The sequence below is a fragment of the Triticum aestivum genome, chromosome 6D (genome assembly GCF_018294505.1).
Source record: "Triticum aestivum cultivar Chinese Spring chromosome 6D, IWGSC CS RefSeq v2.1, whole genome shotgun sequence".
Classification (NCBI taxonomy): domain Eukaryota; kingdom Viridiplantae; phylum Streptophyta; class Magnoliopsida; order Poales; family Poaceae; genus Triticum; species Triticum aestivum.
In genome coordinates, this window is record NC_057811.1 from 397,986,944 (window position 1) to 398,000,563 (window position 13,620).

Genomic DNA, 13,620 nt, shown 5'->3' on the forward strand with positions numbered 1-13,620 from the left:
ATCGATTTATATTAGTGGATTAAGCCATGGAAAAGTTATATTACAGTAGCTACAATGAAAAAACAAAATAATAATTGGTTTCCGACAGTACTTAGAGTAGTGATTTGCTTTATTATACTAACGGATCTTACCGAACTTTCTGTTGAGTTTTGTGTGGATGAAGTGATCAAAGATCGAGGAGGTCTCGATGTGAGGAGAAGGAGGAGAGGCAAGTGCTCAAGCTTGGGGATGCCCAAGGCACCCCAAGTAAATATTCAAGGAGACTCAAGCATCTAATCTTGGGGATGCCCCGGAAGGCATCCCATCTTTCTTCAACAAGTATCGGTATGTTTTCGGTTTCGTTTCGTTCATGTGATATGTGCAAATCTTGGAGCATCTTTTGCATTTAGTTTTCACTTTTCTTTGATGCACCATGCTGGTACGAGATAGTCCATGGTTAATTTATAGAATGCTCATTGCACTTCACTTATATCTTTTGAGTATGGCTTTATAGAATGCTTCATGTGCATCACTTATATCATTTGAAGTTTGGATTGCCTGTTTCCCTACACATAGAAAACCGCCATTTGTAGAATGCTCTTTTGCTTCACTTATATTTGTTAGAGCGTGGGCATATATTTTGAAGAAAGAATTAAACTCTCTTGCTTCACTTATATCTATTTAGAGAGTTTACAGGAATTGGTCATTCACATGGTTAGTCATAAAATCCAACATACAACTTGTAGATCAATGAATATGATATGTTTGATTCCTTGCAATAGTTTTGCGATATAAAGATGGTGATATTAGAGTCATGCTAGTGGGTAATTATGGATTTTAGAAATACTTGTGTTGAAGTTTGTGATTCCCGTAGCATGCACGTATGGTGAACCGTTATGTAACGAAGTCGGAGCATGATTTATTTATTGATTGTCTTCCTTATGAGTGGCGGTCGGGGACGAGCGATGGTCTTTTCCTACCAATCTATCCCCCTAGGAGCATGCATCTAATGCTTTGTTTCGATAGCTTGTAGACTTTTGCAATAAGTATGTGAGTTATATATGACTAATGTTGAGTCCATGGATTATACACACTCTCACCCTTCCACCATTGCTAGCCTCTTCGGTACCGTGCATTGCCCTTTCTCACCTCGAGAGTTGGTGCAAACTTCATCGGTGCATCCAAACCCCGTGATATGATATCTTCCTCAAAACAGCCACCATACCTACCTATCATGGCATTTCCATAGCCATTCCGAGATATATTGCCATGCAACTTCCGTCATCATCATATACATGACTTGAGCGTTCATTGTCATATTGCCTTGCATGATCGTAAGATAGCTAGCATGATGTTTTCATGGCTTGTCCGTTTTTGATGTCTTTGCTATGCTAGATCATTGCACATCCTGGTACATTGCTAGAGGCATTCATATATAGTCATATTTTGTTCTAGTATCGAGTTGTAATATTGAGTTGTAAGTAAATAAAAGTGTGATGATCATCATTATTAGAACATTGTCCCATGTGAGGTTATCAAAATAAAAGTGGCCAAAGAAGCCCTAAAGAAAGAGAGATACCAAAGAAGCCTACCAAAAAAAGAGAAAAAAACAAAAAAATGAGAGAAAAAGAGAGAAAGGGTAATGTTACTATCCTTTTACCACACTTGTGCTTCAGAGTAGCACCATGTTCTTCAAATAGAGAGTCTCTTGAGTTATCACTTTCATATTTCATTATAGAACTTGGCTTGTATATTCCGATGATGGGCTTCCTCAAATGCCCGAGGTCTTCATGAGCAAGCAAGTTGGATGCACACCCACTTAGTTTCCAGTTTGAGATTTCATACACTTATAGCTCTTAGTGCATCCGTTGCATGGCAATCCCTACTCCTCACATTGACATCTAGCCCGTTGATTAGCCGCGTCGATGTGAGACTTTCTCCTTTTTGTCTTCTCCACACAACCTCCACCATCATATTCTATTCCACCTATAGTGCTATGTCCATGGCTCACGCTCATGTATTGTGTGAAAGTTGAAAAGGTTTGAGAACGTCAAAAGTATGAAACAATTGCTTGGCTAGTCATCGGGGTTGTGCATGATTTGAATATTTTGTGTGGTGAAGATGGAGCATAGCCAGACTATATGATTTTGTAGGGATAACTTTCTTTGGCCATGTTATTTTGAGAAGACATGATTGCTTTATTAGTATGCTTGAAGTATTGTTGTCTTAATGTCAAATGATAGACTATTGCTTTGAATCACTCGTGTCTTAATATTCATGCCATGATTAGATTACATGATCAAGATTATGCTATGTAGCATTCCACATAAAAAATTATCTTTTTTATCATTTACCTACTCGAGGACGAGCAGGAATTAAGCTTGGGGATGCTGATACGTCTCCGTCGTATCTATAATTTTTTATTGTTCCATGCCAATATTCTACAAGTTTTACATACTTTTGACAACTTTTTATACTATTTTTGGGACTAACATATTGATCCAATGCCAGTTCCTGTTTGTTGCATATTTTTGTTTCGCAGAAAATCCATATCAAACGGATTCCAAATGCGATAAAAACTTCTGGAGATTTTTTTGGAATATATGTGATTTTTGGGAAAAAGAATCAACGCGAGACGATGCCCGAGAAGTCCACGAGGCAGGGGGCGCGCCCCAGGGGGTAGGGCGCGCTTTGGGCCCTCGTGGCCACTCCGTAAGGCGGTTGGTGCCCTTCTTTCGCCACAAGAAAGCCAATATTTGGATAAAACCCGTGTCCAAATTTCAGCCCAATCGGAGTTATGGATCTCCGGGAATTTAAGAAACGGTGAAAGGGCAGAATCAGGGAGTGCAGAAACAGAAGGAAACAATACACAGCTTTCCCTTGTTCTTGGCATGAAAAATAGCCTCGTTGCTTATCGCATTATTTGTACAAATATATTTTGACGTATCAATCAGACTATAACAGAAACAGTTTCTAGCCCAACCTATACGGTACTGGCTTATTTCTTAATATGTATTTCCATCTTTTTCGTCCGATTGTCATGTACACCTCGGTACGACTTACATCGCCAGGGGCTCTATTGAGCCACATACATTTCTTAAACATAAAATAAGTCACACTTTTATAGTACAATTCGGCGTCCCGAATATAGCATTATATGCATCGGCTCCGAATCATGTCTTTGGTTAATAGTTGGGTTACCCGGCTCCTGTGGTTACTGCCTTATGTTCCGCTTGTTCGGCTAAGGTAGTAAAGGGAGAACTACTGAGATTGTGTTTTTGGTTCATACGGATAAACACCTCAGTAGAGAAAGCCGAAAACTGACTGTCATGGTACGACGAGAGCTGGTCAGCTATTCAGTGACTAAGTATGAATCTATTGCGTTTTTTCTGCATTACGCGGCAAACCGGCCTTCACCTGGTCAGGCGTCCACAGCACCCTAGTTCGAATAATCAAATAATACTAGGGGCTGCGCCTACACTCCCATTGTCAAACTCCTATGGCTAAGTGAAGAGCGATAAAGCCACATAGTTTGATTGCCTGGTTCGCTGCACTAACACCTCCTTTAAGGACCAAGCCGTTGGGTCAAGTGTGTTCAGGTGCTATCCCGAACACCCTCGTACTACCTACGTGGGGGCTGAAGCCGACGACTGGCCAACTCTCAGATACCGTAAACAGCCGCACATGAGGAATAAATTTGAGGAAACACAAGCAACATAATACAAAGTTCGGACAACACGGATACATTCATTCAAAAATAATGTCCTTCGAACACTGGCTCTCTACAATGCGGGATCCTTCTAGGACCTCATCAAAATACCGCTCCGGCGTGCGATGCTCTTTGCCTGCGGGCGGTCCCTCGGTTGCAAGCTTGACGACATTCATCTTCGCCCACTGCACCTTGACACGGGCGAAGGCCATCCGCGCACCTTTGATACAGACCGACCGCTTTACGGCATCAAGCCGGGGGCAGGCATTGACTAGCCGCTTCACGAGCCTGAAGTAGCTGTTGGGTATGGGTTCGGCGGGCCAAAGACGGATTATAAAATCCCTCATAGCCAATCCGGCCACCCTATACTATTCGGTCAACTGTTTCAGCTGATCACAAGGTACTGCGACCAGAACAACTTCTCCATTGATCTCCCCTCTTCGGCTAGCAAGAACTCCGCAGCATCAGCAATACTCCAGGGCAGATCCGCAAACGCTCCTGGAGAACTCCAAACCCGGGTCGGTAAGATGTACCTTCTCCTCACAAATTTGCTCTGCATATTAAGGGCCTTACCCGCCGCGATTTGTTTTGCCTCTTGGATCTCCCGAAGGGTGCCTTGGGCTTCAACCCGGGCCTCCTGCGCGCTTTGTAGGGCCTTAGCAAGTTCGGAATCTTGATCCGAAATCTTGCGCTCCAAGGACTCACATTTACTTATGGCGTCCTTGAGCTCTTGCTGGACTTCCTCCACCCTTGATTCATGGTTTTGCCGGGCGGCTCGTTCCTCTTCCACCTCCTTCTTGGCTTCGGCCAACACGTTCTTGAGAGTCTCGACCTCAGACACGTCACCTATGAGCATAATTACAAAAGCTCAGTAAGATAACACAACAACTCATATCATTTTAGATATGAAATAGGTACTGCATACCTTGCTTCTCCACCAATCGTTTGTTGGCGCGGATGAGCTCTTCATCGGCCTGCTCCAACCTCCGCTTTAGTTCGGATACTTCGGCGGTATGGGAGGTAGCCGCTAGCATCAAAGCCTGTGTGTTCAAATAGACATATATGTTAATCTCCTGCGAAAACTATTCGATCCTCTGTCCGGCCTTTCTTCACGAACGTCGAACAGAGTCTCAGGGGCTACTATCTCTACACAGGCATTGCATTTATATAGCTAAAAATATTACATCACATACCTCAAAGCCTGTTAGAAGGCTAGTATAGGCCTCGTTCAATCCGCTTTTAGTGGATCGAACCTTTTCAACCACCGTACCCATAAGGGTACGATGTTCCTCCACAATGGAGGCGCTCTGAAGCGCTTCCATCAGGGCATCCGGCGCCTCCGGATTGACAGAGGTCGCCGGTGGAGTTGACGCGCCCCCTTCTTTCGAAGGAGGCCGCTCACCTGATTCCGAAGCCGTGTGGGTCTCCGGAATGACATTTGGTTGGGGGACAAATTGGACATGGCCCCGTTGCCAATCTTCAATGGGGTCGCCTCCCCCATGTTCTCGGAAGCAGAGGTATCACCCTCTGGCGCCGCCTTGACGGTTTCCCGCACCTCTCCCTAACCTGGAAGGGTCCTTCGGGACAACACTTCGGTGTTGTCCGTGGCAGTGGGGGGGAGGCCGGTGGAGCCGACTCACTCTCCATCATGTTTGGACCCAGCGAATTACCAGAAGATAAGGATCGCTGGGGGAGATCATGAGCCGGACTGCAGCACGCAATTCAATGTGTTAAAATCACAAGGCGAAAAGCCGGATATATATACAGTGCCATTGAGTATTTACGATCCGACCAGGGGCTTCGGCCTGGGGCGCCACTCGGGGACGTCGTCGGTGTCCGATCCGAAAACATCCGTAAGGGAGATTCTCCCTTTCTTGGCGCCACCGCCTCTAGGTCCACGGAAGCCACCCTTTTCTTCTGTCCCCCCCTTAAGGGGAGATTTGCTCTCTTCCTCCTCCTCTTCATCTTCGTCATGAGAGGAGAGAGTTGCGGTATCTTCGGACACTACGTACGAAGCGCCTTTACGGCGGAGGCCACCTTTGGCCTCCTTGCTCTTCTTCTTGGCCTTCTTTTCCAGTGCCTGATATGGCGCCGGAACCAGCATCCTCGTTCGTAGAGGAATGGCTGGGTCTTCGGGTAGCGGAGCTGGGCAGTGGATCTGCTCCGCCTTCTTCGCCAGCCCTGTGAGGAGAACGGAAAGCTCAGTGTACTCCTTGGATCTATAAATTAAGGCTATTAGAGAACTTACCGGAGTGGCTGAATGAGTGCGGTCGAGGCCGAGGTCTTCGGTCGTGTTCGGCCACGACTTCTGGGCCTTGAAGAGCAGCTTCCATATGTCTTCGTGCGTTGTGCCGAAGAACCGCTGCAGGGTCCCGGGACCGGCCGGATCGAACTCCCACAGATACTGAGTCCGACGTTGGCAGGGGAGTGTTCGGCGAAAAAGCATCACCTGGATCACACTGGCAAGACTGGTGTTCTTGTCTATCATATTCTTGACACGCTTCTGCAGCATCATCACCTCGTCGGACGACGCCCAATCCAGGCCCTTGTTGAGCCAGGATGTGAGTCGCATTGGAGGTCCGGACTTAAACTCGGGAGCGGCATCCCATGTGGTGTCACGGGGTTCCGTGATATAAAACCACTCCTGTTGCCATCCCTTCACGGTCTCCACAAAGGTACCTTTGGGCCAGGTGACGTTGGGAAGCTTGCTCACCATAGCGCCGCCGCACTCCGCGTGTTGACCATCAACCACTTTCGACTTCACATTGAAGACCTTGAGCCATAGGCCGAAGTGGGGTGGGATGCGGAGGAATGCCTCACACACGACGATGAACGCTGAAATGTTGAGGAAGGAATTCGGGGCTAGATCATGGAAATCTAGCCCGTAATAAAACATAAGACCACGGGCGAAAGGATGGAGGGGAAACCCTAATCCACGAAGGAAGTGGGGGATGAATACTACCCTCTCACTGGGCTCCGGAGTGGGGACGATCTGCTTTTTGGCAGGAAGCCGGTGGGCGATTTCCTTGGCTAGGTACCCCACGTCCCGGAGTTCCTTGATGTTTCCCTCTGCGACGGAGGAGGCCATCCACTTGCCCTGCGCTCCAGAACCGGACATGGCTGGAGTGTTTTCTGGGGATGGAAAGGATTGAAGCTTGGGCGCTGGAGCTCGAGGGCGGATGGGCTGAGCAAGAAGAAGGCGTGGGGTGAAAAGGTGGATCCTTATCTCCTTATAAAGGTAGTGAATATCAAGCGTCCCCCACGAGCCTTAAAACTCGCCTATTCCCAAGGGGTTGTGCAGATGGCACGGTTGGATTACCCAAGCCCGTATTGATGAGAATCCCGTAATAAGGGGACACGATCTCTGCTTTGACAAGACGTATCATCGGAGGCTGTGTCTCGAAACGCGAAACGGGAGATTGAAAAACGATTCAAAGTAATGAAGAGGCCAGACGTAACATCTCACCAGTAAAACTGTCAGTAAGTGGGTTGTAACTATTAAACAGAGCCGGATATAGTTCTTATTGATCAACTACTTTGAAGTGTTCGGAGGAGGAACCCGCCTTGCAATGCCAAAGACAATCTGCATGCTGGACACATCGTCATTGAAGCCTGGTTCAGGGGCTACTAAGGGAGTCCTGGATTAGGGGGTCCCCAGGCGTCCGGGCTATGTGACGTGGGTCGGACTGGTGGGCCGTGAAGATACAAGACAGAAGGCTTTCCCCCGTGTCCGGATGGGACTCTCCTTTGTGTGGATGGCAAGCTTGGCGTTCGGATATGAAGATTCCTTTCTCTGTAAACCGACTCTGTACAACCCTAGGCCCCTCCGGTGTCTAAATAAACCGGAGGGTTTAGTCCGTAGGGGCAATCATAACCATATAGGCTAGACATCTAGGGTTTAGCCATTACGATCTCGAGGTAGATCAACTCTTGTAACCTCTATACTCATCAAAGTCAATCAAGCAGGAAGTAGGGTATTACCTCCATTAAGAGGGCCCGAACCTGGGTAAACATTGTGTCCCTGTCTCCTGTTACCTTCGATCCTCAGACGCACAGTTCGGGACCCCCTACCCGAGATCTGCCGGTTTTAACACCGACACCTAGGCCTCCTGGCGCGCCCTGGTGGGTTGTCCCCTCCTTGGGACTCCCCCCAAGTGCAACTAGGGCCCAACTTCTTCCTTTTGGTCCATAAAAAATCATCATAAAGTTTCATGGCATTTGGACTCCATCTGATATTGATTTCCTGCAATGTAAAAAACATGCAGAAAACAACAATTGGCACTTGGCACTATGTCAATAGGTAAGTACCAAAAAATGATATAAAATGACTATAAAATGATTGTAAAACATCCAAGGTTGATAATAAAACAGCATGGAACAATCAAAAATTATAGATACGTTGGAGATGTATCAGTGGCTAGATGGCTTCCTCTCTCTCGCTGAATTCTCAATACAATGGTCTCTTGGAGATCCATATGATGTAACTCTTTTGCGGTGTGTTTGTTGGGATCTGATGAACTTTGAGTTTATGATCAGTTATATCTTTTTACATCCATGAAAGTATTTGAGTTTCTTTGATCTCTTTAATGCATGATTTCTTATAGTCTCATATTTCTTCTCCGATATTTGGGTTTTGTTTGGCCAACTTAAGCTATTTATCCTGCAATGGGAAGAGGTGCTTTGTAGTGGGTTCGATCTTTCGGTGCTTGATCCCAGTGACAGAAGGGGAACCGACACGTATGTATCGTTGCTACTAAGGATAAAACGATGGGGTCTATCTCTACATAGATAGATCTTGTCTACATCATGTCATCGTTCTTATTGCATTACTTCATTTCTCCATGAACTTAATACACTAGATGCATGCTGGATAGCGGTCGATGTGTGGAGTAATAGTAGTAGATGCAGCCAGGAGTCGGTCTACTAATCTTGGACGTGATGCCTATATAATGATCATTGCCTGGATATCGTCATGATTATTTGAAGTTCTATCAATTGCCCAATAGTAATTTGTTTACCCACCATTTGCTATTTTTCTCGAGAGAAGCCACTAGTGAAACCTACGGCCCCCGGGTCTCTTTCTCATATATTTGCCTTTGCGATCTACTTTTCCTTTGCATTTATTTTCAGATCTATTAAACCAAAAATACAAAAATACCTCGCTATGATTTATTATTATTTATTTTATTTGGCATTCAATCTATCAATCTACTACAATTTCCTCACGTCCGTTTGCCCATCTTGGGGCGCCGCTACCCGAAAGGGATTGACAACCCCTTTTACACGTCGGGTTGCGAGGATTTTGTATCTGTGTGAAGGGGCTATTTACGTTGTGTTGCTTGGTTCTCCTACTGGTTCGATAACCTTGGTTTCTTCACTAAGGGAAATACCTACCGTCGCTGTGTTGCATCATCCCTTCCTCTTTGGGGAAATACCAACGTAGTCCTAGCAGACATCATGGATCTGGGGGCGCTGGAGCTTGGTGAGCTTTTGGCAACAAAAACGAGAGATGGGAGCGTGGGGGAAGATGATTTACCACCCCTTTGCTTTTATAGGTTAGTGAAATACCAAGAGTCCCCTCACCGCGCCATGTGAATCGCCTGCTTTCCAACCCATTGTGTTGTTACACATGCATCGATAATCAACTTGTTGATGATATCCCTTAAAAACCGAGGCACACTCTCTGTATTGATAGGACGTGCAAATAAAAGGCGGCCTCGGGCCACGAAGCATTTTTCATGATAATTGCCTCAAGCCCATGATAGGAGATGATGGTTCAGTAAAAGCTGTTAGGGGTGTGAACCCTCTCACTAGTTGTGCTTACATGGCAAGTCTTCAAGACTAAGCTACCTCATGAGTTCGGACGAAGATGGAAGCCTTTGTAGAAAATAACCCAATACTTTCCCTGCCAAGGATAACTTTTCAAGCTTACGGTCAGAAGGGTCAGCTGTAAAGGGGACCCGATAATATATGAAATGGTCAAGGGCTTTGGATTCAATACAAATTGGTAAAGGAACTTGCCTGCCAAGACGAAGACATTAAGCCGAAAACATTGGTCCGAGGATGGAGTTGCTATCGTCGGCTTCAAAGAATAGTTCAGGGGGCTACTGACGGTGTCCTGGACTAAGGGGTACTAACCTATATGACCCATAGTCCATGGGCCGAGCTTACGACCCACGGATCATTACAAGGAAGGACTTTAGAATCTGAGAACCTCGATGTAATCAAGATGGAAACCTTCGAGGACTTGGCATGTACTCAATGGATAGCTCAATAGCCGACATGTTGGCAATCGACCATATGTGTAACCTAGGTACCCCAGGCGTATACATAAGATGCGGGGTTTAGTCTTTAGGGACACGATTACCAGCCTTAGGGTTTAGAATACAATCATATGATCTCGAGGTAGATCATCTTGTACTCTATACTTCATCACATCAATACAATCAAAGCAGGACGTAGGGTTTTACATCTTCGAGAGGGCCCGAACCTGGGTAAACATCATCTCCTTTGTCCCCTATTACCATTGTTCCTAGACCTACAGCTCGGGACCCCCTACCCGAGTCCACTAGTTTTAGTACGGACATCAAGTGAACTTAATAAATAGAGCTATGCTCCCCGACAACGGCGCCAGAAAATAATCTTGATGACCCACAAGTATAGGGGGTTGTAACAGTCTTCGAGGGTAGTATGTCACCCACATATATTGATTCGACACAAGGGGAGGCAAATAATATTTATAAGCCTTATCAGTAAAGTTGTAATTCAATCATACCCGAGAAAATATTTCTCTGCAGCAAAGTATTAGTAGCACAGTAATATGATATTTTGATAGCAGCGGTGACAGTAGCAATAGTAGTAGTAACAGTAACAGTGGCGGTAATAGTAGTAACTTAGCAAAGGCAATATGAGCAAGGCATGGAGTAGCGATGGATATTTGGATGAAATTCATCATGTAATAGTCACAACCTAGAGCGATACATAATAGCTCCAATTCATCAATAAAATGTAGGCATGTATTCCATATATAGTCATACATGCTTATAATAAGAACATGCATGACATCTTTTGTCCTACCCTCCCATGGCAGTGGGGTCCTACTGGAAATCTAAGGGTAATTAAGGCGCTCCTTTTAATAGAGAACTGAAACAAAGCATTAACACATAGTGAACACATGAACTCCTCAAATTACAGTCATCCCCAGAGAGTATCCCAATTATTGTCACCTTGGGTTCTGTGGTTCAGAACAATAACAGGTGCATATAACTTGCAGATAGGATCAAGAACTCAAATATATTCATGAAAACATAAAGGATTCAGATCTGAAATCATGGCACTCGGGCCCTAGTGACAAGCATTAAGCATAGCAAAGTCACATCAACATCAATCTCAGAACATAGTGGATACTAGGGATTAAGCCCAGACAAATTGACTCAATTACATGATGAATATTATCCATCTCCATCTACCTACAGTATGCCTACGATGAAATTACTCACTCCTGGTGGTGATCATCATGAGGTTGTTGATGAAGAAGGGCTGTTGATGACGGCGACGACGATTTGCCCTCTCCGTAGCCTCGAACAGACTCCGGTCAGGCCTCCCGATGAAGAACAGGAGGTGGCGGCAGCTCTGTATCGTAAAATGCGACGAAACTTCCTCTCTATTTTTTTTCTCAGGAAGTCGATTCTTATAGACCTGGAGGAAGGGCAAACGGAGCACCGAGGGGCCCGCAAGCTCAGGTGGCGGGCCCTAAGGGGAGGGTAGACCTAGGTTCTCCGTCGGGAACCAAACTAAATGTCTGGTCATCAGGGATTATGCTCGGAGCATGGTTCAAAGGCAGATCCGATGTATGGATTGCACCATCATCCAGCGCCATGGTTAACTTCGAGGTTTGGACAGGTACGACATTGTGCTCCTCCATTTGGTCTGACACCTAGTTAGAGAAGGCAAGATCGCCGCGTCTATAGCATATTTGAGGTTACCGAATCTAATGATCCGTCTTGGAGTGAAGTTCTTGACCAGCCCAAGGTGGTTAGTCAAGTCTGCAAAAGAGGGTGACACTGCCAATGATAAAGATCTATCCCGGCAGAAAAGTCATGCCGCAACTGACTTGATCGTCGATCTGGAGTTGCACCATCGAACCGCTTTGACTACTTAGAGGGACCTGTATGGGCCACCAATGATGGAGTCAAATAGAGCAGATCTCAGGTAGGGGGTCCCGATGTGGTAGCCTTGGTGCGATGGTTACTGTCGGTGTCAAAACCGGTGGATCTCGGGTAGGGGGTCCCGAACTGTGCGTCTAGGATTGATGGTAACAGGAGACAGGGGAGACGATGTTTACCCAGGTTCGAGCCCTCTCTATGGAGGTAATACCCTACTTCCTGCTTGATTGATCTTGATGAATATGAGTGTTACAAGAGTTGATCTACCACGAGATCGTAATTGCTAAACCCTAGAAGCCTAGCCTATGTGTATATGGTAATGAATCTCCCTTATCTGGACTATGCTCTCCGATTTATATAGACACCGGAGGGATCTAGGGTTACATGGAGTCGGTTACATAAGAAGGAATCTTCACGGCTGGTCGCCTAGCTTGCCTTCCATGCCAAGGAAAGTCCAATCCGGACACGAGTATGGTCTTCGGTCTTCATGTCTTCATAGCACATCAGTCCGGCCCATAGATAGCAGGCCGGACGCCCGAGGACCCCTTAGTCCAGGACTCCCTCAGTAGCCCCTGAACCTGGCTTTAATGACGAGGAGTCCGACGCGCAGATTGTCTTCGGCATTGCAAGGCGGGTTCCCCTTTCTCTGAACTCCAAGATAGTCTTCAGATGTAGTAGATATATCCGGACCTGTATATATATAGTTGCAGAAAATATACGAGCCTAATTTATTGGTAACTGTTTATGACATCACGCCTGCCCGGTCACTATTTCCAACCGTTGGCTGGCGCGTCTCCCCACGTCTCGGGACGCGGTTTTACTGGCTTGTCTTACCAAGGCAGAGATCTTGTTCCCTTATTCACGGGATTTTCATTAATGCAGACGTGGGTAACCCAACCGTCCCCCGGGTACAACTCTCTGGAGATTGGTAAGTTTCGAGACCCAGGTGGATACACTTAGTACTTAGGGTCTTTATATAGGGTCCCAGACTCGTCTTCTTCCTTTGCGCTCGCTTCTTCCTCAACCCTAACTTCCCCAAGTTCCAACCCTCGGGTTCCCATCGCCACCAACCCCAATCATGTCCAGATCCAGCCGTCCAGGCCGGTGGGTGGCTTCTTCTGTCACAGAGGAGGATATTGCGAAGCTCCGCGCAGCGAGGTATCTGACCCCGGAAATCCTCCATCGGCTTCCTGCCCAGGGGCAGGTCGTTCCTGTTGGAAATATGCCCTAGAGGCAATAATAAATGGTTATTATTATATTTCTTTGTTCATGGTAATTGTCTATTGTTCATGCTATAATTGTATTGTCCGGAAATCGTAATACATGTGTGAATACATAGACCACAACGTGTCCCTAGTAAGCCTCTAGTTGACTAGCTCGTTGATCAACAGATAGTCATGGTTTCCTGACTATGGACATGGGATGTCGTTGATAACGGGATCACATCATTAGGAGAATGATGTGATGGACAAGACCCAATCCTAAGCATAGCATAAAAGATCGTGTAGTTTCGTTTGCTAGAGCTTTTCCAATGTCAAGTATCTTTTCCTTAGACCATGAGATCGTGCAACTCCCGGATACCGTAGGAGTGCTTTGGGTGTGCCAAATGTCACAATGTAACTGGGTGACTATAAAGGTGCACTACGGGTATCTCCGAAAGTGTCTGTTAGGTTGGCACGGATCGAGACTGGGATTTGTCACTCCGTGTGACGGAGAGGTATCTCTGGGCCCACTCGGTAATGCATCATCATAATGAGCTCAATGTGA